The 27,331-nt window shown below is 42.6% G+C and overlaps 1 long non-coding RNA gene across 1 annotated transcript in view; it reads right to left on the minus strand.

Moving 5' to 3' along the window:
- Positions 1–16: 16 nt before the first annotated feature.
- The window catches only part of LOC122774080, a 50,583-nt gene continuing 23,268 nt past the window's right edge, over positions 17–27,331 (minus strand). Inside the window, exon 2 of the long non-coding RNA XR_006360961.1 lies at positions 17–90. This is a non-coding gene — a long non-coding RNA (uncharacterized LOC122774080). The remainder of the gene's footprint in view (positions 91–27,331) is intronic.

The raw sequence follows: 27,331 nt of genomic DNA on the forward strand, positions 1-27,331 counted from the left end.
TCACCAAGCTTTTCCCTTTCCTGTTGTTTTTTTTCCCCCCACTCCTCTTGCGAAACGTCTCATTCAGTTGCCCACAGAGGGATGAACACCCTGAGAGAAAAGATAAAGATAATTAAGTTAAAACTTTAATCATTGCACTGCGTTAATTAAAAGTGGAGCAGCAGAGACAGGTAAGAGAGCTCGCAGACAAGCATGCAGGACGGAACATTTAACAGAGCAGAAATCACATTTTCACAAGCTCGGAGGGCTTTTCAGGCCCTGAACACACTTCCATTTATACCCTCATAATGACCCAAGTGCTTTCTTTTGTCATTTATGAGATATATGGGGACAAAGTTATCATCTTTCTATTCTACATGGAAAAGGTAGGATAACAATATTAGAACTTGCTCTAAGCAATTATTAGTGGGAACAACTGTCAAGGATCTCTGACTGCAGGAACCGACCCTGAGATGAAACTGGCCTCATACCACACTGATGCGTTTGTTATTGTTCTTCCATCAGTCAGTTAGAGCGACGGCACAGACGCGAGCCGTGGATTCACATGTGCACGCGTGTGTTGCACGCGGCGGCAGCACCTCGAGGTTCCTCGGCTCGCACACATTGAGGCTCAAATGGAAATCTTACAGCAAATCGAAATGGCAAACTCAGTCAGCGTGTCTGAGGAACGCCTCGCGTTACAGTTCAGTAACAATGTGGTAATAGTGTGACAGTAATCTTCATAATATAGTGAGGCCATCTTATTTCTAACACAATTTCCAGCTTGATAACAATAATAATAATAATAATAATAGTAATAATAATGATAATAACAAAAATAATAATAATAATGATAATAATAATGGTGATAGTGTGTTATTAAGACGATAATAACACAGTAATATCATAATATTTCCAAGGTTATTCCCAAAGCATGGTCATGAAAATTGTCAGTATTAAGCCTTTACATGAAAATGTTTTGGAATCAGAATTGATAATAAACATATTAGGTTGAAATTCATCCGCCTTTATGACCTACGCACATTTTCAATGACCAAGCTATTACTTAGTAATCCCTAAATAAAGAAAATTTTATGACCAAAATATTTCCTTACTATTACAATACTACATATTGTTATGATGTATAGTGTTCGAGATGAGAGAAGCTATACACTCATCTCAGTAATGCAGCCACATAGGGTATCGAACAAGTCTATAATGTGAACATTCAACCATTTTGAGTCATTTAAATAAAGAAAAACGGTCTGAAAAACTCTGAAATAGAGACTCACATCTCTTAGACAGAACAGCCAAAATAGAAGCTTCAGCATTACAATGATCCATTCATAGATACAAGACTACACAACTTTACAGGCAGAATTGTATTATCATATTTTTTCATAGCCAGTTAATTTGCATTTTCTCGTGACAAAGGCGATCAAATTCTATAAAAGTGTATTTAATGGTGAACATGTTTTGTGACGTCTCCGTATTAAAGGACACGGACATGTCTGTTTGGGTGTATGACAATCTCTTGTGGCACAGACCGGCCGTGTCAGCACATTCACTGGGGCATGACAGAAGTTGGGACATTCCTCCAGGAATACTTTCTACTACCCCCTTCTACTCTCAACTTCTCCCCCCAAAATGGAAAAGGGGGGGTGTCCCCCTTTTCTTTTTTCCTCCATGTTTTTCTCAGCCTTTCTTTTTCAAGCAAATCCTTGTGATGAACAGAAAACAGAAAGGATTATCCACTCCTCCTCCTCCTCCTCCTCCCTCCTCTGTGTTCTCTCCGCCACCTCTCCCACTCACCACCTGTCTCTTCTTCAGCCTATCTATCTCCCTAAATCTTCCTCTATCCCCTCTCTTTAACTTGCTATTGTTTTTATATCCGTCCTCCTAGCGACTCACTCCTATCCTCGTTTCCTCTCTCTCGTCTGTGTCAATCACGGGCCTGTCACCGTGTCCCTCACCCTGCGTGCACTTTGAGGCTTCAGTCAATCAGCCAATCCTCCTCCCTCGGCCTCGCAGCATTGGAAGTGACAGGTGTCTTGCTGGGTGCCATCTTGACGACAGGGTACACGGCCATAATTGTGCATATAAATCTAGTCATAAACATGATAAAATGCTGCAAACAGGATCTGCCCACCAGCCATTACATAAGACTAGTGGCGAAACGGACAGATTTTACCGAATGAGCTGTATAGAAACGCCACAGAGGCCATTATGGAGGATGTAAAGCTGGGTGTTGTCTGCGTGTTATCTCAAACTTACAGCATGAGGAGGCAATCAGGGTGAATTCAATGACATAGCATCTCCCTCTCTCTCCCTCTCTCTCCCTCTCTCCCTCTCTCCCAGGGGAACTTATCAGCTGGGATTTTGATGGTCAGGCAATCATTGCCACAGGCACCTTGTTAACAAGCCCGGGGCAGGTACTGGAATGCTGGACAGAATATCATCATGCCGCTTTCGCCATCTGAGAACAAATGCAACATTTTCCCCAAACATTTTTGTATGGGAGGTTCTGTCAGTTTTTTTGTTTGTTTTTTTTAGTTTTGAGGCACATGAACAGGAACAAAACCTAAACACCTTTTATGCATCATGTGTTCTTTCATGTTTTACAATGATTTCCAAGGCAGACATGTGACAGGGTGAAGGCATTTCTGATCAGCGTTACAGTCTTTCAACATTATGCCGTGCACCTTGGGGGGAAGAGCAATTGTAATTCCATTAGCCTGGGTGCATGGGCCTATGCAGCAGTAAGTGAGGATAATTGGGTGCTCCCATCTGAAGCACAGGGAGCTCATATTTCCTCATTAGAGTTTTATGTGATGTAATACGACAAAATTGTTGTTTCAACTTTGTAGAAATCAGCAAGGATCAAGAGAGGGATTTAACCCGTGGCCTTTATGGTTTTAAAAAGAGAACAGTGTGCTGCACTCGGTAGCTCCGGGAAACTCTCAGTCCCTAATTGTAGTGTTTGCGAAAAGTTAAAACTACATGGCTATAACCGTACTGTTTTTCTTCCCAAGCTTCTCTGTGCCCTGATTAATTGGGACCATAAATATCTTAATTAATTTCCCCTTACTGGTCCCATCCCACCTAAAACCCAAATGATCTTTTGGATCGTTAGCATCAGAGGCAGAACCACGCCATCGATTGCAAGCTGTCACCTACCTAACGAGACAGAAAATTTTAATTACGATTCACCTCTGTGCTCACTGTCTATCTTCCTTTTGCCTTTAAGTGTCCCCCTCCCCAATGGGTGAACACACACACACACACACACAGTGAGAAGTGCCACCACAGCAGCAGCGGCAGTATGCCCACACCCACAGCAACAAACAAACACGTGTATGCCGTGTGACTTCAAATCCTGTTGACAAAGTATTCTCCAGAAAAACTATTTGTTTACTTATCCGCCGGACTCAAAATGCCACATCCAGCCACCATCTGCACACAAACATCCTCAGACGCCCTCCTTCTACCACTCATCTGCGCTGCTGAGAAAAATAAAGACAACTCTGAGGACTGCTTCTGTGGATGCAGTAAAGTCAAAGAAAAAAAAAAAGAAAGAGCACTCTCTCACACCAGGAGGGAAGAAAAAAGCAGCCACCCTAAAAGAATTATGCATGGAGAAACAAAGGCAAACTCCAGAACAGAGAAGAAGAGAGGGAGAAAGAAAAGCAATGAAATTTAGTGAAATGGTTGTGGGTATGTGTGTGTGAGAAGTGTAGAGGGCCAGCACAAAGAGGAGGGGGGTGGGGGGGTGCAGGCTCATGTCTCAGAAGACATTACAGGTAGTTTTTAAGTGCAAAGCGGCGTAAAGCAGCTCCATCGCTCGCCTTGAACCTCAGATAAAAGCAGACCTGTCAGTGAGCGAGGAGGTGAAAAGCAGCGGGAGCTTTGGTCGGTTAATATACGAGTACCTTCTCCGCCTGTGTCCTCTGCCTTGTCTCTGTCTCATCCTCACTGATGTACTGACAGCAGGTGCTCACCTCGCTCAGAAGGGTGCGCTGCACGAGTCCATGGACATTAGACAAATCCCCCAGAGGCTGGAGGTTTGTGGAGGATGAGGGTGAGAGACAACGGCAGCTAAACAACACGTGGGCCCCAGTTGCACGGCAGCAAACTGTGGTACGAACGTACAGTCGTGCACGGCGTGCGGACTCGAAAGCCACGTTTGTGGGGCTTTTGGATTTGCATTAAATGGCAAGAGTCGATCAAGCAAGAACACTGAGCTCCAAAATACAGAACGTATGCGCTCCGAGAAGATAAAATGTGACAGGTGGTTTGTTTGGTCTTGAAATATTCTGATTTTGCAATAAGACGCAGGAGAGGGAGTGAGATTCACAAGTCCACCCTCGTTCATCCACAGAGAGAACAGCACAGACGTGTGTGTATCACTGGAGCTGTTTCACTGGGAGCGCTTCATTTCTGAGGAAAGACTCAGCACCTGTGACATCACCCTTGGATTTCAGGTCAATAAGACAGTTTTCGTGTATTTCTCCCTGAAGGTTTGCACTGAGAAATCTTTGAGATTTGGGTGCTGAAGTCAAGTACCAGCTAGTTTCAGCTTTTAGTATGATATTGCCATTATACATGTATTAGTAGTAGTTTGGCACGCGTACTTCTCGTTACCGAGATCGTTTGTGATATCTAGAAAATTCCAAAAACTATGGACTGGCGATCTGTCCAGGGTGTGACTCCCGCCTTTCGCCCTCTGTCAGCTCTGGCACAGCTCCCCCCCGTGACCCTCAGGGGGAAGATAAAGCGGAACGACCGTCCAATCACAGACAAGATTCACCAGCGTGTCACAAGGTCTGGGATGTCAGTATCGTGATTCTTAAACGGTTGAATAACTGCCAGATATTGAAAGTTGAAAGTTATCTGGGAAAAGGGAGCAGAAAGAAGCGCTCACTCATTGAACATTTGTTTGACAATTCTACAGCCACGAAATCAAAATAAATCCAGGTGGCCTGAATATCACGATGGTCATGAGAGGGTTAAATGCTAATGAGTAGTTAAGACAAATGCATACAATTAAAGACAAAAGAAAACCACCAGAACCAAATATTTCCTTCTTCACTATCGTTTCAGAGGTTACAGCAGAGGTTATTGTTTCCTTTAACAGAAATACAGATTTGTATGGATTTATAGAGTGTTGGAAATGTTTTGATTAATGTCAGCACACAACTCAACTGAATGTATAACATTAAACTTGCAGTATTTTGTTGATTCAGTTCCTTCGGCTCATTTAAATGCACTAGATCAAGTTTGTGTGGTACAACCTGTTTCGCTTTATGAATGTAAATGTAACCATTTTAAAAGGAACACATTTACCCCGATGCAATCACTTCCTGTCACGCTAATGCAAAGCTCCTCCACCACGGCTTTAAGCTACAGTATATGCACTTTAAAAGGATGCTGCCATAAAGATGAAATAAATCCCGACAGGAGACAGTCCAGAGAATCACACGTCCAGGAAATGTGCCAATAGGTTAAGACAGGGACAACATTTGTGGCCCATATTTTACTGCCTTGGCAACAGTTCAAGTAGTTCTGAGTCTGATGTGTGTGGTCGTAAGGTAAAGTGCTGGTTGAGTGTGTGTAGATATAACAACTGTGACAGCGAGGACTCGCTAAATACCTGTGATTTACTAGGACATCATGTTCACCATGCAGGCCTTTTGGAGCTATAAATAATATTTAGATATGGTATACTGTATGCATTATAGGTGGGGGAGCAGAAATTTATACCATCTGCTGCGCAGAAGTAAGTAAATAAGAGAAAAGAAACACACTTGAAAATTGCCTCATTTTATTCATACCCGCACAATAAGAAGAAATAGTCCCAGTAATTGTCACGTTAAATGGGAGGAAATAAGAGAAAAAGGGCCACATTCATTCAACTGTGTAAACTCAAAAGTGTCCAGAGCCACGTTGAAGGACAACTTACTCAGCTGATGTCCTTGCTACTGTTCCATAATTGAACACCATCATTTCACACCTCTCTGTGTTTCCCCATTGCACTGATTTATATCCAGCCACTGCCATAATGTCAACACTGACCACCAAATATAGATTTTCTATTAATTCTTTCAAACGGGTGAAACTTTATTTCATCATAAAAGCTACGTGCAGCACAGGATATTGTTTCTCTGCCCCTCCTGCGTCTACTCTCTCTCCCTCTCTCTCACACACACACACACACACACATGCACAAGATGCATCTCTGTATTATGGGGTATTTGCATGTAAAGCAGAGAAGTGAGCTCTGGTCACTTTAGACACAATTTAATGTCAAATGTGAAAGCGTGAAAATCTGTCTACGTCTCTTAGGACACATGAATCTAACAATTCATTAGAGGGCAGAAAGCCTACTTTGTAGTGTTGACAATGCACAATGCATCTTTTTTTTTTTTTGAGACGGCATTTTAGGGGACCTGAAACGGTATTTTTTGAAAACGCCTCCCAGAGTGGGAAAATCTCACATAGATGTCGAATACGGATAAAAAAATCCTTTACGTTTGATGCCGTTTCCGTCTGGACGTGGCCTAAATACAGTATATAAACACACTAGATGACGGGAATTGTGCCCCAATTCAGCCAACTGAGAAACCCACACAACACTCTCATCAAATTATAAAAAATATAGGGTATCCACAATTAATCTCTCCTAAAAGTTTATGTTGAAGATGGGTGAAAAAAAAGAGAAGACTGGGTTGATACATAGAGTGGGAGACAGGAAGTGTAAAGAAGTGAAATTTCCCCCCTCTATTCTATTCAAATGAACGTATGGTTTAATCTCCTGGGCAACACTAAGAAGGTGAGAATGAAAGATTTAGTCCAACTTGTTCCAACCCAATATCTGAACCTCATTTTTTACACCACTGGACCTTAAAGAAATCAGTTAAAGCTGTAATTTGTCACTGAAATGCTTTTTTATCTTACTCAGTGAAATCGGCTTCATGTTCCTGTGGCCATCAAAATGACAAAGGAAGAGCAGCCAAATGTCTCCGTTCCATTACAGATAATGATTTCAGGTCACAAGAGTAGACGGAGGGATGTATTGGTTACATTTCATTCAACTCTTGTTTTTCCAAATTTGCAAACCCTAGCTTTAATGTAACCACTGTTGCTACAGGGTAACAGATGACATTTGCCTTATGTAAACAAAAACTTGATTGAGGCTACATTATGACTCGTCTGTTTTCATTCAAGTATGAATATACGTATGGCTCCAGACACTCAGTGGAGATGTTTAAAAAGGCTGCTGGCTTTGTTTTAGTTGGAAAACTCCAGGGCTGCATCCTAGTCTGGACAAGCTAAAACAGAGACCTTTATAAAGGATGATGTAGGACTTGCACTCAGTCACTGACCTCATAACATAACTGCGATGAAGGAAAAGCTCCGTTAACATTTACTTTCAGTTTCACCACTGAAATGGAAACGTGGCATAGATGGAGCTCTAGTTAACGTCATATCTATTCTGGAGAGGATACATTTGTTTTTTTTTTCATCTCAAATTGAATATGAATCTTAGGTTCCAAGAGAGGAGATTTTTGAATATCCCAACAAAAAGGTTCTATGCTGTTTATGGTGGATGATCTTGCATCTGGCCACGTCATCCACCAGCAGTCATTAATGTCACAGAGGCAAAACAACATCTGACGTCTCTTTACCTCCAGGCGGCTGTGTTGTTTCTGACAATTTTCAGGTGCTAATCAGCTTCAATGATCTTCAAGCACGAAGGTCAGGGGATGTTTTCGTGTCAGGCAGCTCATCTGGTTCAAGCCAGTGTCTGTCTAGGTAAATGTTCAGCGTTCCTTACCATGAGTCATCGGCTGCCAAAGCATTTAGCAAAATTATACCTGATGTCTATCAAACTTGTCTCTCTTCCTCTTCCACCTGACTGCATGTGCAACATCAAAAAGCTATCGCATCCTTTTAACACACAGGCTGACATTTCAGCAAGAGTCCTCGGGAATTGCAGACGGACTTTGTCTCCCCAGCGCTGTGCGTGTGCGTGAATAGCATATGTAAGTGCATATTAAGATGAGTGTTAGATAATGAGAAAAGACGGATTTTCTTCTAGCAAGCCTTTGGTGAGGGTTTTAAAAAAAACTGTTCAGCAAGTGAGTGAATTCAAGATCATTCACTCACCAATCGTTTCAGTGCGTCACAAAGCGTGGGTTAATGAAATGAGTCCTTTTATTGTAAGTGGGAGTTCTTTACCTACATCGCACTTGAAGATGCGATGTTCACCCCGCCCCCCCCCATCACGCCACCTCTGTTGTTTAACTTTCAAGGTTGTTCTTTTAGAGAGGCAGGTGCCGTGGCTGGACAAGGAGGCTGGTGGCGAGGACACGGCAAGGTGGCAGAGGGCCGTTGAATAGAGATGAATAAACAACACAGACCAAGGTTGTCTGTGATAATATGTGATGCACTGCTGTAGAATGCATTGTAGAAGGACGCCACGGCAACTGGCAAAGAATGGTGGCGAGCGAGGACACTCAATATTCCACGTTAATTAGCCCCGATTCTCTTCAGTTTACGTTTAAGGATCTTTTAAGTGAAAAAAGGCCAGATCGAGTCGGCTTAATTTTAATGGCTGTCTGATCGAATCAGTAGGCAAACTTTCTGTAAACGTGTTGTCCACTGGTGTCTTTAATTTCTCCTCGTATAAGAGAGTCGAACTAAAAACAACGGCTGAAATCATTTGATGACAAAGGGAGTTTGCCTGCAAAGCATTCTCAGTGTACGTTTGCCAACTAGACACTGTAGAGAGTCTATTGTCACACTAGCGACTACTCACACCAGACATTAATATCTGTCACACATTACATGATCGATCACGAGTGGGAGCACACCCAAGAAGTAATATTCATCCAGTCAATCGCTACAATCAAATTACGAGGCCAAAGCGACTGTTTTGTTTTGGTTTTTTTCTTTGATGTCATTCACATCGGATGTTTCCAACGCTGTGTGCACAAAGAAATCCAATCATTCACATTTTTAAATCAGATACGTCACTGCAGTGGTCTCTGTCACTCAGTTGCAATGAAAATGTGCCGAGCATTGTTGAATATCAACGTTTTTTAAGCAGTGGAATCCACTGATAAAAGTCGTCAAGGATACATTTTTGGGTTTCCAGACATAGTAGAACTGTTCGCAGCCAACTCCCTTTATGAGAGCTTTGTAAGTCTTGGTGTAAAGCAAATCACCATCTGTGTGCAGTGCAAAAATGTGGCCCCAAAACACACGGCAAAACACGCCAATACTGAGAAACACAGAGAAAATGATGTGGACCTGATACGCTTCATCAGCATTGTGTGAACTGTTTGATAATGGTTTGAATGTAACTGACTTTCATTCATATTTAATAGTTGCTCACTACAGCCAGAGCCTTATTAAAGCTAACTTATTAGAGCTCACCCTCAATGAAACATAGATATTTATAGTATATGGTTTTTATAGTAGTCCATATAAAGAAGCAATTTCTCTGAACTAAAACTGTCACATATACATACACACTGTGTGTATATATATATATATATATATATATAGTGAAACATGAGGAGACCCAAGAAGCTGTTGGAATAAATTGCATGATCATTTTCATCCATTTACCTAAATTCTCCTTGGGGTGGCATGAATCATCACAGTCACACCATTATCCAGCTCCTGCAGATACACATCTTTGAGCTCGAAATGAAGAAAGGGAAGAACGGACCAACTAACTGCACAAAAGAACAGCCAACCAACACAACTGTGCCCTTTTTGAAAAGCATTACACCACAGCCCACCTGACTATTTTAGAATTCAGTACAGAATCACCCCCAGCCTGGGAGTTGGGACAAAGCAAGTATCCAGAGCTGATAAGGAAGAATCACTCCTTTCAAGATGAGAACACGTCCTGTCGTCCAAAAACAGTTAGGACGCAGGGATACAACATTCGTCCACATACATTAATGCAATGTCTCCCGAGTCACACTTTTTGGATACCACTGGCCCATTCCTGAGTCATTTGCTGCTCCGCCGAATCAAAAACAATATATTCCGCTTTCTCACACTCAACACGGGCTCGTTATCAGTGTTTTGTCAGAACAATCTTTCCCAAAGATGTTATTGTTGTCCTGCTCCCTTATCATATAGCCTGCTGCTTTCACGCCTCTGCTGAGCTACTTGAAGGCTGTGCCACCACATGGGCCTGGAAGCCTGTGCTGTCACAGTTGTTAAAACCCTTTGTTGAAGGCACTAAATCTCAGCTACATTAGCGTGTATATATATATATATATATATATATATATATATATATATATATATATATATATATACGTATATATACACGCACACACACACACCATCCTCTCATCTTTTTATGACCTTCATTTCCCCCAGCCTCTCTCCTGCCTGTGTACCGTCACTGACAGCATATTTTTTTTCCCCCCCCGTAATTCTAACGACGTTGCCGCAATCTCAATTTCATTTCACTTTAGTCTCTCTCCATTTGAGTCAGTTTGTTGCCTTGTTTGTTTTGCAGTGGCTCACTGAGACGGAGCACAATGCGGCATGTTTAAGTCACTATCTCTGGCAGGTTGGATCGCGGGGTCACCTTGGGTGAGAATTGGATACGGCATGTGGAAATTAAAACTGAGCGCCTTGTGCAGCGACGTGTTGTGCAAAACATCCGAAGATGCATCCGTTATTCAACGGTTGCCTTTTTTTAGCAGAGCAGTCAGTCCTTTCACATGGCTTTGTAGAATAAAAGGATGATTGTGTTAAAACGGGACATTTAAAATACACGTTTACTAAGTTGGACTAACACACCATGTTAATGTGATGCCACAGACTTGGACTCCAGGTTTAAACCCGGAAATATTAGAAGTCGTGACACAAGAAAACAGCAACAACACAACAAAAATGATCGTCAGTCCCAACACACTGGACTGAGACAATTACTTGTCCTACATGAGCAAGCATTGAATCATTTGTACTTCCCAAATAATATTTAATTGGCCTCCTCCAGTCTTCAAAACTGTTTAACTGTTCGGCCGTGGGTGGATGTCAAGGGACGATTTTCCACACTGCATTCATCAGCGATGTGTTGCAGGACCATGTAGGAGATCACAGCTTGTCAGTGTTACATTTTCAGGTTGAGTGTTTCGGCAGGGTGCCTTAATGCTGCTCAGTGTTTTGGATGCTGCGGCGCGAAGACTGTAAATTCTCTTTCAGACGCTCTAAGACCCACAGACACGCCACAAGACACACGTGAAGAGAAATATCCTCTCACACGCGCACAATCACCGCCTACCAATCATCTTCATCAAAAGGAAATGGAGCTGCAACTCTCTTGTCTTGCCCTCCAAGGTCATCTCCTTCTGGGCACAGGTGCAGTAATGATCCCATATGTAGCTTGTGAGGGCACGTAAATGGGAGCCGAGGTCGCCCTCTTACCTGTCCCATGGAAACCCCATATCCCTGCTTTGGGAGGGAAGATCGCAGCCAATTCGGGGAGAATCCCCTCCTTTCTTCCTCACCCTCCGTCTTTGTCTCTAATATGAAGCAGGGATAGCAGAGGTTGCTGTCTTTCAAAAATCCCTGTGTTCCAACCATAAAAACCACATCTAGGGCCGTGGAGAAGCTCACACTGTAATCCTGCATGACGGATTGAGTCTGCCACTGCAGCACTCTCCTTCCCTTTCTTACCCCCCTCATTTCTAACAGAAACTTCCACAGCAGCGGGTGTGTGGCTGCTCGAGTGTGTGGGCACATACATTTGTCAAAGACAGCGTAATGTGTGTGCGTAGGCACCCATACGTCCACGTAACACTCCCGCGAATGTCTATGGGCGCTTTCTGTACGGTCCTTCCATCACCCTTTAGAGAAACACAGCCTATAGGTGTGGATGTTGAAATTTTCCGCCAACAGTCGAGAGAGAGAATAAACAGATGGCAGCGGCAGGAAATGGAAAATAGATTTTCCCTTTTTTTTTCTTTTTTTTTTGCAAATGAAAGAACAGAATGTAAAAAGATACCATCAAACACGCTTGCACACTACGAGACATCGATGACTGGTGGAGAGGTGTATAGATGACCTGGATTTAGTTCCTGCACTCCCATGACATGGATTACTGCACACTTTCTAATAGAAAGAGCATTTATATGCTCACATATCACTACTATTAGACGCCCGTTGAGCCTGATTTGCTCCCGTCTTCTTCTATCCATCCTCTTTTCACTCTAGCATTGTCTCCTTCCTATTCCTGTGCATTTACTCGGTTGTTTTTTTTGAAACTCTCATTCTGTTTCGTAATCTTTCTCTCACACTCTCTCTCTCTCTCTCTCTCTCTTCTGTTGCCATGTGGTTTAAGTTATCACTCCATCTAACTCCCTCCCTCACTCTATGGCTCTAATCTTTCTTAATCTTCCAACCCAGAGTGAAGTGAGAATTAGTTCCTCACTCTCCCTCATCAATCTCTTTCACCTCCCCTTCTTCTACTTCCCCCTTTGCCCCTAACCCCAGGGCCACATAAGCCCACCCGATTTTACCCGTCTCTCCCTCTCTCTCTCCCTCTCCCCTCTAAGTCATCCTCACTAGCTGCTTTCTTAATCCTCCACCTCGCTCGGTCCGTCTCTCCCCTCTCATTTCGTTTCATGTCTTCAACAAAACTGCAGAGGTCATTTTCTGTCTCTCCCTCTCTTTCAATTTTTAACTCTCACTCACTCTCTCTTTTCTTTTTAAACTATTTCTTCAAAAGGTTCTTTGGACTCGTTGACCCCAAGCCACGTCTTTGGCTGCCCGATGTCCTTTGTTGGTACAAACTCTGAGGGAAACAGACGAGTAACTATTCACGGGGCTCGTCTCACTAAATGGTGTACGGAAAGTAATTTAGTTTGTTGTCGTTACAAAATTCCTTCGCTTTTTGTCATTTCATGCTATGTTGTCTCGCTACTGACGAACCACGACGCCCCTGCAAACACAAACCTCAACCAAGGAGGCATTAAATGACAAAAGGAAAACGCTTACAATGTGTAGACATGCCACACAAAGTGTCCTTGAAAGTGCCCCATTACTTAAATATAAGTGCTGCTTTCCAATGCATTTGACAGCTTCGGAGATCTCATGGCGTTAAGGTGTTTAAGGTCAGAAATGAAAAGCTGCATTCAATGCATCACACAAATGTAAAAAATGTCCGCCATTGAAAAGCGCACATATTTTTACACATCCGAGTGAGTCTTGTTTTTCAAAAGCAGCTCATTTTTAACCTTTTCAGCATTTGTGTTGATGAGATTTGCCAACTCTATTGAATTGCTCTCAGATTCCCTCTCTACCCTTCACAGCTCAGAAAGCACTCATCACAAACAACAACAGCGGCAACAATGTACACTACTGGCAGATTACAGCACCACAGAGAGGAATTAATAAAACTGCAAAAGTTAAAAGGCCAGGAGTGAAAACTGTCCCTTTTAGCCCATCACCTCACAAATACAAAAACACATCTTTTTAACCACTGTATCTTTTCACTTTTCACTACCTCTGGGTTCAATTTATGTTACAATTAGAAGTGCGTTATGTATAATTGTGTGTTCTAATTTTCCAGGCTGCGTGTATGAGAAACGCTCATTCTCTCCGATGTTCACCTGATGTTATTTTCAACTTCAAATCCTCAGCGGTACGCTTCACTTAAAAGACTTTCCTCCTCCTGAGACGCAGCTCAGGAGAGGCGCAGTCACAAATGCAACATATAATTAGGTTGTAGTTTTTTTAAATTTAAATATGTTGTGTTTTCCCTCCGATAATTAATTTGTGATTCGAAAAAAATAACAACTTAATTAGTAAATCACCATTGTAACACAGGTAAATAATAATGATAATATAATAACATTTTAAAAAAGCTGGATTCAGCATTCGCAGCTATTATGTGTGTATACTAAACACTGCTATTGTCTTTGCTAATTACTAAAATGTATTTAAATTAAAAGAAATTCAACATGAGTAATAAATGCCACATTCATTGAGCTGCATGACTGAAAAAAACTGTTTTCAAAGTGGCACAAACCACACACTTTCACTTTAAACCGCAGTAGAAAAGCTGATGTGCAGCATAAAACGGGCGCTCATTTGCATTTTCTTAGTCCAATGGGGATGGTGAGCGACAAATTAATATCAATTCCTTTATTTCTCATTACCAGGCAGGCTTAATCATGATGAATGCTATCCTGAAATACTACACCGTATGCTGTCAAGTGCTACTGTACTGCATGTACTGTATTTGTCAAGTACCAAAGAGAGAAGGGCTGAAAAGAGCTGATTTTTCCTTCTCTTTCTTTTTCAAATGAGTGACCTTAGCACTGAAAGTGCCCCCGAAACACAATCCAGAGCTGAACTATGAGCTGCAGCTTCTCAAACAAGTGAGTCCACCAGCCTCACCAGCAGCCCGGAGAGAATGCACTTCGACACAACAGAGCTTTGAGCAAAGGGCTAATGTCAGGTTGTCAGCATGTGCTCACGTGACGTTATGCAGGTAGAATGGTCCATGCGTTTTAGCTTGTCAGCACACACATGCACAAAAAAACAACTGATTAGTACTCATGTCGACGGTGACGTCAATCAATTCTGAGCTGTTTCAGATCACCACAATTGTTCAAGGTCACCTTGAGGCAGAACACTCTCTGAAAAGTTACACAGCAGATTGAGATAGTATGAATGCAGCTATTATAAAATCTATTCTATAAACACAGTGTATAGTACATAAATCATCTTCCTACTTCAAAAATAAATATTCCAATTCCTGTGTGCATTTGAAATTGTCCCCAGAGACTTTTTATACGGCAGATTCATCACTTAAGTTCCTGTGCACTTCCTTTGTTCACGGCAGATCATGCTTCATGTACAAATGAAGGGAAATCCTGAGCAAAGCCACGGAACATACGAGGGTGGGAGGCATTAAGAGTCAGATAAAAGCCACAAAAAGGCTTTAAATGCACAGAGCGAAGCAAAAAAGACGGACTCACGCGTGATGAGAAGCAACAAAAGTTAAAATGATAGAGGGACGAGACTGGCGTTAGACTATCTCAGCGACTCCCCCTCTTTTCTGGCCTTGGATGAGGAGTGAGAATTGCACTGACGTAAAATTGATAAAGTCTGATTGAGATTTAGATGAATGCTGGATCAGGTTGTTGCCTTAATCAGTAGTGGATTTGCCGTGTGCACAAGTGCATTAACACAGAACAGCTTGAGCAGTTGGGTTAATTCAGTGCCAGATGAGTGGGAGACAAGGGGGGGGGAGGGATAGTATTTGGTGCTGAAACAAAAAGAGAGAGATGGGTAATAGTCATCAGCATGCATGCAACAAAGCAGAAAAATCACATTCATCGCAGCAAATGCTAATGACAATGATTGGCATAATCACAGCAACACAGGCAGTCAACAGGAGGTCAGCCGTATCCCCAGTTATTATTCTTTCATGTTATTTCACCCCCGCTGATGTGGCTCCTTAATAAATAACAGGACTCTGTCTAACACACCACGATGATGATGATGGAAGTTTGACGCCACCAGCCTATTAATCCCGATGACTGTTCCCACAGTCTAATTTTAACAATTCTGTCAAAATTCGACTGCATCATGACTCAACACCAAAACATCCCACATCATTTGCTGCTTCCCAGTTATTACTGTTTTTCGGTCCTGCTTTATTTATGTAAATGTGCATGTGCAAGTAGCAGGCGTGGCTAAGAACCGCGACCACAATAAGAAAAATGGACTGCAGGTTGCATTCCCATGGCGGAGCTATATCCACAATCAAAGCAATTAACCTGCATGCGTCTGCTGGGATCTCCAGCTGTGGGCGAGACCGAGTTTAGCAACGTAACCTACCAACGTCTAGCTGGTGGAGGGCATCTGCTTGACAAATCAGCAAAGCTACGGTATGTAATCACGTTTCACACCACGCTAATCACTTCAGCCTAATTTATCACTGCTATGAAAACAATGTTTCGCGCTATTAAGGGAGAGCAGATGGGGAGCAAAGCTGTGTGAAGGAAGAAGAATGGGGGGGGTTGCAGAAAGCATCTTGGTGAGCATGTCCAAAAGGGCTCTGATTTGTCTAAAGCTTGCTAATTCAATCTTAGGAATCCGATGGAGTGACTGAGCCCTCCCCCTTGCCCTCCCTCATCGTCAACTTCCTCCTCCTCCTCCTCAGGCCTCATCTTCACCATTTGAGAGCAGAGCTCTCAGATTGCCTAATCCACCTTCTGATAGCAACACTCTGCAAGGAGGGAGACATTAACACCATACAAGGGAGGGGAGAGATGACTGGCAGAAGATTGAAGGCTACAAAACCGAGGGGAAGGTGGGCAGACAGACGGGCACAAGTGGAGGGAGGGGCGGGAACAGGGGATTGTGTTGCAATTGAACTCAGTCTGTTGGTCGCATCAAACTTCTCTTTAATTAAAAGTCTAAATCCTCCTCACTTTAAAGCCCCTACTTTATAATTAACACTCTGATCTTGCCCCCACTCAGAAAAGAAAACAATTAAAAACTTTTGCAATTTTACTTCAAAATCCATTAATTAAAAATCGCCAGTGAACAATGGTGCAATATTGAGGCAGACCCCCACTTTGCTCATTAGCCGCTGGTTAATTGATCCTCACGGCAGTGTTTACCAAAGGGAGGCTAAAGACGAAAACATTATCATTTTACCTCACGTAATTGCAGTCTTTAAAGGAGCAAGGGGCCAATAGGGAATATATGGATGTCTGAGATCATAACAAAAGTAGATTTCAGAGGCTCCTCTGTGGATTTGTCTCTTAGGGTTTGCAGTCGTTTTATAGCCTTTACATTTATGGGATATTCAATATTACAAACCTTAACAATTTAGTTAGAAAATTAAAGATGGTGGGGGAAAAGAGCAGGAAAAAAAAGCCCAAGACGCCGTCATTTCTGGTGGTCAGATATCAATGCAGTGGAGTTACTGGTGCCCGCCCTCTGCTCAGACCCCAGCACACGGGCCGTGCAGCGCTCATCCATCAAAACTCCATTACCCAAGATCCATCATAACAGCTCCCAAAAGCAAAGAGCAAATGGTTTTTATTTTTCAGACAACCATAAATACACTCACAAGTTCCTCAGAATTAACTTTCCTCTTTGGCTGCCTTTTCACAAAACAATTTGGAGTTTTATTTCTTCGAGACTCCAGTTTCCCCCATCGCTCTCGCCTCAAGTTAGCAAATAAAAAGCTGCTCTCAGAGAAACATGGGTGAGACATATCATGGCGTCTCTCAGCCGTATCATTATCTCTCAGCTGGCCATAAAAAATTCAGGGCAGCCGCTGCTGTTGCCACCAGAGAGCTTCCTTCTGTCACTAAGCCACCTCAGGTGCAACGCAGTGTGCCCGTCTTCTTCACTGGCTTTTTTCTTTCCCTCCTTGGTTTGAGACTTTATCTTTACCTTATCAATATTCAACCCCTTCCTTCTGGCCTGGTCCCTCCTCCGTTGCAGGGTTTGCTTCATCAGAGCCCTTTTCTCTCTTCACTTTCTTCCAACCTAATTTGCATCTTACCCTCTCTCTCTCTTCCATTTATTTAATTATTTATTATATTCATTTTTAAGTCAAGCTGAGCATGATTTGACCCTGATTAATGTATTCCTTCTCCCACAATGGAGCACAAACAAGATGCAGATGCAAGAATTGATTTTTTCCTCAGTTCCGTTTCTTTTTCTGTCTTTTTAATGCCAGCAGAGAGAGAAAAAGGGCAGCAGAAAGGCACGCCGCGTTATTAACATGAGCGATGATGTCGTTATCGCGTGATCCCCGGACCCGTATTGACTCACTGTTAGCATGTTTGCGGCACGCCGTGACAACTTGATTAGCAGCCTCGGACGCGGAGCTGTTGTGCTGCTAAATCAAGTCTGTCAAAAAGGGGACGCGGCACAGATTGGTTGCCCTCTAATGTTGACATGCAAATTCACAGTGATAAAAGTGGATTATATGCACATGCTGGGACACAGAAACACACCTGCACAAACACAGACCAGCCAGCACACTATGTGCTGATGGCAAAGATTTGATCTTTTTTTTTTTTAAAAGAAATGTCTGACCTTTTCATTTTATTTCTTTTCTTTAAAAGAAAGTAACATTGTAAAAAAAAAAACAGGAAAATCTAATTTTTGTGTTATGTGCCAAGGTTTTGAGAAATAAGTAAATGGAATAAATGGAGTTGTGTGTCTGGTGCTCACATCATTGAAAGATTTACCAGCATCTCTTTCACGAACGGTGTAATGGAAGAAAAAAACTACCTGGTGCAGCATAATGAAGTGCAAAATAATTAAAACTGCAATATCAACAAGTGCAAGATCAAAATCAACAAAACAACATTATTCACTGACACAAAACCCTTCCTCTTCAGATGAATACATGACAGTAAAGATGCCAAAATGATCATTCCTCCCGACTTTGAAGCAAACTAATCACAGTATTTATTTAGAATAATGGTACCATGATTACCCACCACATCAAGCAGCTCTAGTTTATGTCTCAGAGTAAATGCCTGTGACACATGACTTTACACCACAGACCGACAACACTGACCTTAGGAACGGAGAGTCAAAAATCCAAACTGAAAAGAAGCTTATGAGCTGAGGGCACGGTCGAATGATGTCACAGGCACATAGGATGTTCTGGGAAGCTGAGTATTTGCTGTTTGGTCATTTTAATGAGTTCTCTTGGTTCAAAATGACCCATATCTGTCAGAGTGAACTGTGTGTGCCTCAAATGACGTTTTCTAAGTGTTTACGTTCATTATTCTCTTGCATTTTCTTCCTTATAAAAACCTTATTCTGGTCTTAGCATCAAGACTGCAAACATGACTTGGATAAAATTACGGAAAAAGACAACAAAAGAATGGTATTTCTTTAAAAACATATCTCTGAGAACAACTTATAAGAATGTATTTCCCTCTCTTGTATTTGAATGGAAACCGAAATCATTGCAATCTCGAGAGCTACACAACTCAAAATAATAAAGAGTATTTTCTGTCATTGTTCCCCCCCGTGCTCCCCCGTCCTCTCTGGGAGTTCATTTCTTCGCTTCTTCCCCTTTTCAAACTGAACGTTGTCAATTATTTATTCATCTTTTCACTCAATAAAAATGTCCTAATTGTCGATGCTCGTCTCTCATGCCTCGTCACGCTCCTCTCAAAGCACTCTCGGCCACCGCCTTTCACACTTTCCACCTCACCCCAGTCTCCGACTCCATCATGTAAGCCCTGCGTCTTTATTTTTGTTTCCTCTTCAAGCATCTCAGTCATCACTTTCCGCTCTCTCGCCATCACACCGCTCCTGTCCATGCTTATTTTTTTCACACTCCTCATGTCTCTCACCACCTCCTGATTGTAAGCCTGGCTGCCAGCGGCCTTTTTCATTCAATTAGGGCCCAAGTGTTGCTGTTATTGTTAGCACTAATAATGAAGGCCCTGCGTCAAGCTCGCTGCCGGGCTGTCACAGGCGTGATCATCAATAGGCGCCATTCTTCATCTCCATCTCTGGCAATCACTGGCTTTATTACTATCTTCTGAGGGGAGAAGAGGGCAAGCGCACACCATGACACACTCACACAGTGTGTGTGTGCGTGTGTGTGCGTGTGTGTCTGTGTGTGTGTGTGTGTGTGTGTGCAGACAGAGTGAGACAAGTGGGGGGTGGATGGATAGATAGATAGATGGGCGGATGGATGGAGAGCCTCAGGAGAAGAGAATGGGAGAAACACAATTGAAGACAGTGGCGATTAATGTGCGCGTGCATGTGTGTGTGTGTGTGTGTAGATGCTGGGTAGTAATGCGTTTGGCTGGTTGGTAGGTGTGTGTGTGTGTGAGGGATGAGATTATTATGCATGCATCTGCACATGTCTGAGTGTGTACACACACACACACACATATATATATACATATATACACACACACATATATACATACATATATACACACACATATATACACACACACACACACATATATATATATATATATATATATATATAATGCTGGAGTGGCAGGCAGGCAGGCAGAGATGCTGAGTGTGTACCAGGAGAATGAAGGCCCCTCGAGGCTGTTGTTGCATTTTGAATCCAGGACACACACTGACATGAATGTAACTGGTGGAAACTAGCTTGGTTTGTGCTGCCGTGGAAATAGAGTCACAGTGGCTCCCCGTACTATCTGTCTTTCTTACTTTGTCTCTCTTTATCTCAGTCGGTCCCGCGCTGCCTCCATCTACATTCTGGCTCATACTCTTCCCTCCTGCCATTTTCTTGACTTATTTATTCGGATTTGTGTATCACTAAACCTACTTGTGTAAGACAAACTCCCTTTGGAACAATTAGACTTCTTTTTACTGTTGTTCGCTTTCGCAGTCCCACCTCCTCTCCCTCTCCCCGCTGTCTTCAGTTTTGGTCCTTGTCACTCAAATATTGGCGTAGCTTCAGTGGATAAATGTGAAGACTCGAGCCTTCCTTTGACGTGAGCTTACTGTGTATATAATGGGCTGCACAAAATATCAATATAGCAATACGTTGTTGTCCCTCATTAGAAATATGGTTATCAATACACGGGTGCCGAATATCAATATATAAAGACATGTATAACATTTCTGCATTAAAATATCTAAAAATGATGACACATATTTTGTCAAGTCGTGCTTTCACATGAGCCAAAACGTCGTTAGAAATACACATTTCTATTGAAGGTAATGGACTGTTTCATTTTATGACGTCATCCGCTTCATGAAAGAGTGACGTCATCCAGTGTGTTGTCTTTCGTTTTCGAATTCTATCGTATATATTTGTTACTAATGATAACTCATTACAATTTGCTATATGTTGCTGTAGTTCTCCCCCTAAGGGGCCACACACTGAGTAGACCACTTTGTGACATCATCAAACTAGGTCCCCTAGCTGCAGATTAAATACGGTTGAATATAAAAAACACATTACATGACTAGAATCTGCGTCATTATTATCCTCTACAATCAATCCCTTGTGCTAAATGCATGGCCATTTCAAGCGACACGTCTCTTATAAGACCTCCCAAGGACCACAGCCTGCCAACAAGGTTCAGGAGGTTTTGCAGACAAAGAGCAAAGATTTAAAGACTTGAAAGACCCTGATCTTAACACGTTACGATTATGTCTGCTTTTCCCTGTCAGATTCAATGTTACAATAAAAAGCTGGTTAAAATGGGTTCCAAGTCAAGACTGCTGAAGATAATGTCACATCATCATGGACAAGGTAAGATTAAGTCCAACATCTGCACTTTCCCACAAATTTCACATCCTCCTGCTGTCTGACTATTTTCACAATGGTAAAATCTTCCTATAGAAGCCTGAAATATGCAGAAAAGAAGAAGGATGATTTGCTGGTGCTTCTTTTCTGTCTCTTTCCCAGTCAGCACCCAATTGGCTTCCTAACTGTGGATAATGAGACAGCTCCATTGCTCACTGAGAGAGGTGTTGAGTTTTTGTTTTTTTTTATTTCAATCCCAACCTGTCACTCATAACAAATAGCCATGAACTATGATGGTCTCACCGGCCCCAACCTGTACATTTTGCACAAAAGCACAACAACTTCCTCTCACTCAGAAGCAGCCACACAGTATCTGAGATTTAATGACCTTTTTTTACCTCACTTTGGATGAGAGAGCACAGGTGCAAGGGTTAATCCCTGAACTGCGCACTGTTCTACATTCAATTACCTCTGGTTAATACGCCCGCTCAGCCTTCCCTGTCAGTGCGGTAGAGATTCCATTTCCCTCTTAATTCTCTTCGAAAGGTGTGTGTCTTCAAGGAGAGCCAGGTATAAAACGCTCAACATAATTCTGCGACGCGTGAGGCAATAGAAAATTATTTGGTTTCATAAACATGTGATGCACGGCAGCTTCGTACTGATTGGTGCCGAGCTGATTGATGGAGAGGAAGTGCAAGTTAGTATATGGAGCTACAAGAATGCCGGCTGTGAAGTGCATAAAGAGTTGCAGAATGAGACTGAGTCTCCCATTCAAATGTTGTGCTCTCGCGTGCGTGCGCATGCATCCAAAAGCGGCTTAAAGTGAATGCCCCTCTTAAAAAAATGGCACACACATACATTTGTACTGAAAACTAATGACTCAACAGTGTATACTTCGTCTTCTCGCCTGAATATACTTACACACACAAACACACAACACTATGTCTCCCTCTCCACCGCTGTGTTTGTGGTTGTGTCTCAGGGAAAAGCGATAGGTTCCTGTCTATGCTGGAATGAGCCCAGAGTTATAAATACACGCTGGGAAATATATCCCTGAAACAAAGCACTAATACAGAGGCAAGTGAAACTGCTATGCTTCCGTTTATTGCCTAAACTCCTTTCACTGTTTATGGTGAGGGACATTTCATCATAAACACGGAAATGCAGGGGCACAGGAACTCAAAAGCATCTTAAAAGTCATTGGAAATAACTAATTTCTTGCAACACTGGCCGACTGCTGCATGACCGAATGACCCGTCACTAGATTCTGATTTTATTTGACACAATCTCGAGTAATGACAACACTTTATGACCCTTCGTATTTATCCAGGGCAGCCTTTTGCTGAGCATGCATGATGTTTTATTACTAATACCCTGCTTCACATTCAGACAATTTCATACATTCATATCCGAGAGCAGCCCAGTACAACCATATGCACCAACTGTTGGCCACTCAGCATCTTTAGTAGAACATTACTCCCCCATTTTATACAGCGTCACCAGTAGGCTTTCCTTCACCACAGATATGTCTATTTTAAGAGCACATTCTAAACTTGTGAGGTGGTAATACATCAAGCAGCAGCAGTGGCTCATTGGGGCCGATTGTGCATTGCAGCTTCACAGAGTCACAGTGCATCACGACGGCAGTTCCATTAATTGGAAAAGTGTCTTCTATTTGGGGGCACGATTAAAACGTAGTGTGCTGTGTTTTTGCGATAAAGACTCGGGGAGATCGAAAGATATGAGGACAGCAAGCTCAGGGGAAGGAGAAGAGAAGAGAGGCCCCCGAGCCCACCATACTGGGTCGCAATCCAGTGCCTGCAGGGGATCACCAACAGGAGGTGGTGCATCATTCAGCTGTATGAAAGCCGACTAAAAGCCTGCATTCGCCCCCTGAGGGAATGTGAGGAAACAGCACAGAGATGGGTTCCACAAAGTCTCAGCTCTAGTTTTCTAAAAAGAAAGAGTCCTCATTGGACTATGGTGCTTATAGATTTAACCTGTACTTATAGGGGCATCATATCAAACTGCAGAGGCACAAACATGCTGACACAGTAACACCACGTTTTCACAATAGTGAGGATATAAAAGAAAAAAGGAAATCTCAGTTTTTCTTCCCTCACTGCCTCACCTCCACACCGCTGCTCTCTGACTGATGAATATTTATATAGTTCGCACTTTAACACTAAATGATCTCAGCTCTGTCATGTCACACTGCTGGTGATACTCTACTGGATGTGTGAGTGTGAGAAAAGTTGCAGACATTGTACCTCCAGGATAGATGCTCCCATACTATTTTGTCCTTGTTACCAATTCTATGCAGCCTCAATATTATCTTAGTGAACTGAATATATTTTTAAGACGTGGCATTAAATTGGCACGTACATTTCCATGCTTGCAATGCCCAATCAAGCATTCTCAGGAATATCTGGGATCAGAATATATCTAACCTCAATGTGTGTGGTGTGCCTTTATACTCTCTCTACTTCTTGTCCCTGATTTCGTGCTTTCTTTCTATGACAGGCCCTAGAACGTATATAGAGCTGGTGTGAAAATGGGCTTGGCTGAGTGCTTTGGATCCACTCTCTTTTCCATACCCCCAAGGGGCTTTGCTATCCCTCTCCCATGCCACTTACTGCACCTTGAGGAAGCTGGATAGTTATCCATCCATGTGCCACAGCTTTCAGCTACCAGATTCCCCATGGCCAGGCTGGCTGCACATGGGGCCAAGCCCTCGCTGCTTTGGGGATGGAAGCAGCAGAGCTGGGCAGAAGGTCTTTCTCCTGGGGGCTCAGCAGGGGCTGAACTGGTGCCAGGTGGTGTGGATAGATCACTTGTAACCACGGGGATAGTTACAAATGCATGCACAGCCTTCAGACTGAGCACAGCAAGACGTTTTGTCCATGTGTCCCTTATCTTCAGCTCCCTCACAATCAGCTGCACACTTCAGCAGCCAGTGTCGCGATGCAAATGACTTCCATTTTTACCACAACTTTGTTCAGGAGCAGTGAGCTGAAGAGAAGAGGTAGAGTAATTATGGGAGCCAGAATGAGCTCTCTGATTGCAAAATAATGTTTCAGGGAAGAATGTCACAGCAATAAGAAAACAGCGGGAGCGAAAGGAGTGGATGAACTTCACAAAACTGACGTTGTTTTGTCTGTGCATGTGTATCTTTTCATCTGTGCATACAAAATGGCACCAAAAAGCCAAAAATGTCACCAGTCATCCATTTCCTGCCTGCAGGGACTCCGGGACCATGTTGTGCCAACAAATCAAAAAGACTCTTCATCTGGTATGTCGACCTCAACTCCCATGTCTGGAGACACGAGTATGTATGCAAGTACCTCGGTGCTGTTCTCCGCCAGCCATCGATTTAAAGCTTTGAGATTGGGCCAAAGAGCTATCAACCTTTTAAAGTGTCACTTTCAGAGGGAAATGGATTGTTGTGGTGGGAGAGAGGGAGGAGAGAGGGACAGGGAGGTGGAGGGTAAGATATCAGAGGACAAATGACTGGTGTAATCAAATCACTCGCATAAGAAGCTCATCAACCATGACTGAAAAGCTCCCTTCAGTATATTAGTGCATATTATGGGAATACATGTGTGCATGTCAACATATTTTTATGTCCTATTTTGGTATTTGTTGACGATAGTTCATTCACTCCTGATAAAATATTTCAATCTTTGTCCCACTGACATTTTCTCTGTGTCTAATTGTGAAGCTGAAAAATGGGACACAATTAGTCAACCTTTGCAAAAAGAATGTATACAAATGGGGGTCGCGACCAACTTACGCTTCTAAGGTTGATTGATTACAACTTATTTGCATGGCAATCCAAGCTCAAGGTCAATCCTCATGATAGACTCCCATCCTAAATTGTCATTTACGAAGCCTCAAGTTTCGGTTGTATTTGAAACCAGAAATAACTTTACTGAGAGATTGTCCGGAAAATATTTACTGGTATAAATCAAATGAGACGTAGGGTAATTTTCTCAAAAAAAAAAAACGTACTTTGTTTTGCAACTAGTGGAGTCGACCCTGATGGTCATTTAAGAGAATACAGGTTTCACACCCTTCTGCATTGGCCTCATATTGCAAACCCTGTGATGGCATCCAGACTGTAACTACAAGCACGGGCAGTGCAATCAGAGAAAGAGAGATTCTGTCAGGTACGAAATGTACTGTAGATATAATGTATAGTATACATGTACCGCGGATATCAACAAACCCCTGGCAACATCACTGCAGAGCCACCATCAGCAGTGACATCTACACAAACGCAATACAAACACTCAAGTCTTATTCAGCTCGTTTAAAAAGCCTCGCACTGATGTGTGTATCAGCTTCACCTGTCGATTTGAATTGCAGCAACTTATCTCTGCTGGAAAGCCCAGAATCCAGTCAGATGGAAAAGTGTCATTGATGGCATCCGCTCTGCTAGGGGCTAAGGGGCTTAGTACATTCACAAGCCACTTTGTTAGGTACACCTGTGTAACTGCTTGTTTACAAATATAGGAATCGGCCAATCACATGGCAGCAACACAATGCGTTTAGAATGGGGTGATTAAAGTGTCTTTGAATGTAGCATGTTTGTTGGAGCCAAATGAGCTCGTCTGACTATTTCAGAAACGTTTGATTTACAGGGATTTTCTCACACAACATTCTGAAGAAGAGAAAATATCTAGCAAAAAAAAAGCTCTGTTGATGCCAGAGGTCAGAGGAGATGACAAAAACACCACAATCCTAAAAGAATGATTTGTCATAAGAAAAGTATGCAGAGGTCCATCTCTCATATGTCAAACCTTGACAAACAGATGGACGACAGCAGCAAAAATACCACTGTGCACGTTAATAGGTACAATTAACACTTAAAGAAGTGGTTGGTGGGTCTAAGTTCAGCATACAAGCAGGGTCACAAACATCCAGTAGACTTAAAAAGTGGTTTCAAGCTTTTAACAGAGGTTGAATTAAGTCCCTACCCCTCCATTCGCCGAAAACCACCTCTCGCCATTTCAAAACTCTCCATTTCCTTGATTAAATTGCCCCCAGAGTTCTTTGGGGTTTGAAGTCACTTTAGCCAGTGGATATCCAAATGCAATTAAGTTTTCATCCGAGAGCAGTATTTGCTTGCCCGACCATTTGAATCAGCTCAGCAATGAAATCGTAATGCACAAAACAACATATTACCAGTCCTTTGCATATTGAAGCCCATGGGAGGCATATGTGCAGGTGTGTGTGTGTGTGTGGGGTATCACAGCTGACATTGAAATACTGTTTCCACCCCTTATTTCCCACCAATGTGCTTTAGGGAACAAGAAAGTGCAGCACAATCTCTTTAAAGAATTACTAAGCTTCTGTGCAAGCATGTGGGAACATAGAGTATATAAATGATTACATTATAACCATTAGTTTGGAGGATTCCGCTGTACATCTTTGAACGATTAACCCAAATGCTGGAAACTTAAATGATTCCAAAAGCCTGAGCATGCTCGCTGCCTAAACCATGCTTCACTGATTTAACAACAGGACAGTTTGACAGTGCAAGAGGGAAAGAAAGAGGCGGTGGACAAAGACACACTCTGCATGAAAAGGGTCAACTCTTGGCACGCACTGTAGTCAACTTTTTCATTCATCTCAACACAGAAGCGGAGAGTGTGTGTAATAGGAAACACTCACACGCTGTAGATTTGGCAGTTATTGTGATGAGAGAAATGTTGGCATGAAGAAAAATCAACTTTTTTTTTAAAATGGAGCGGTGGAATCAATGTTGCTTGGCTGGCTTGGCTAATGGAAGAGGATATTAAAGACGGGCTGCGTGTCAAGGCAGCATTGCTGTCAAGCCGTTTTCAAAAGGTGGACTTGTGGCATTCTGGTAAGAGACAAGAACCTCTGGCTATGGGAACCTGACAAACGCCCACACATGCACAAAAGCACACACAGAGCAATAGCACACACTCACCCATGGCTACAAGCATGGGTGAGTGTACTACATGAACGCACACTATATATCTCCAGAGGTAAGAGAGAAATCCAAAGACCTGACAAGACAAGTCAAAGAAATCCAACGCCTTC

Source organism: Solea senegalensis, linkage group LG1, assembly GCF_019176455.1.
Source record: "Solea senegalensis isolate Sse05_10M linkage group LG1, IFAPA_SoseM_1, whole genome shotgun sequence".
Taxonomy (NCBI): Eukaryota; Metazoa; Chordata; class Actinopteri; order Pleuronectiformes; family Soleidae; genus Solea; species Solea senegalensis.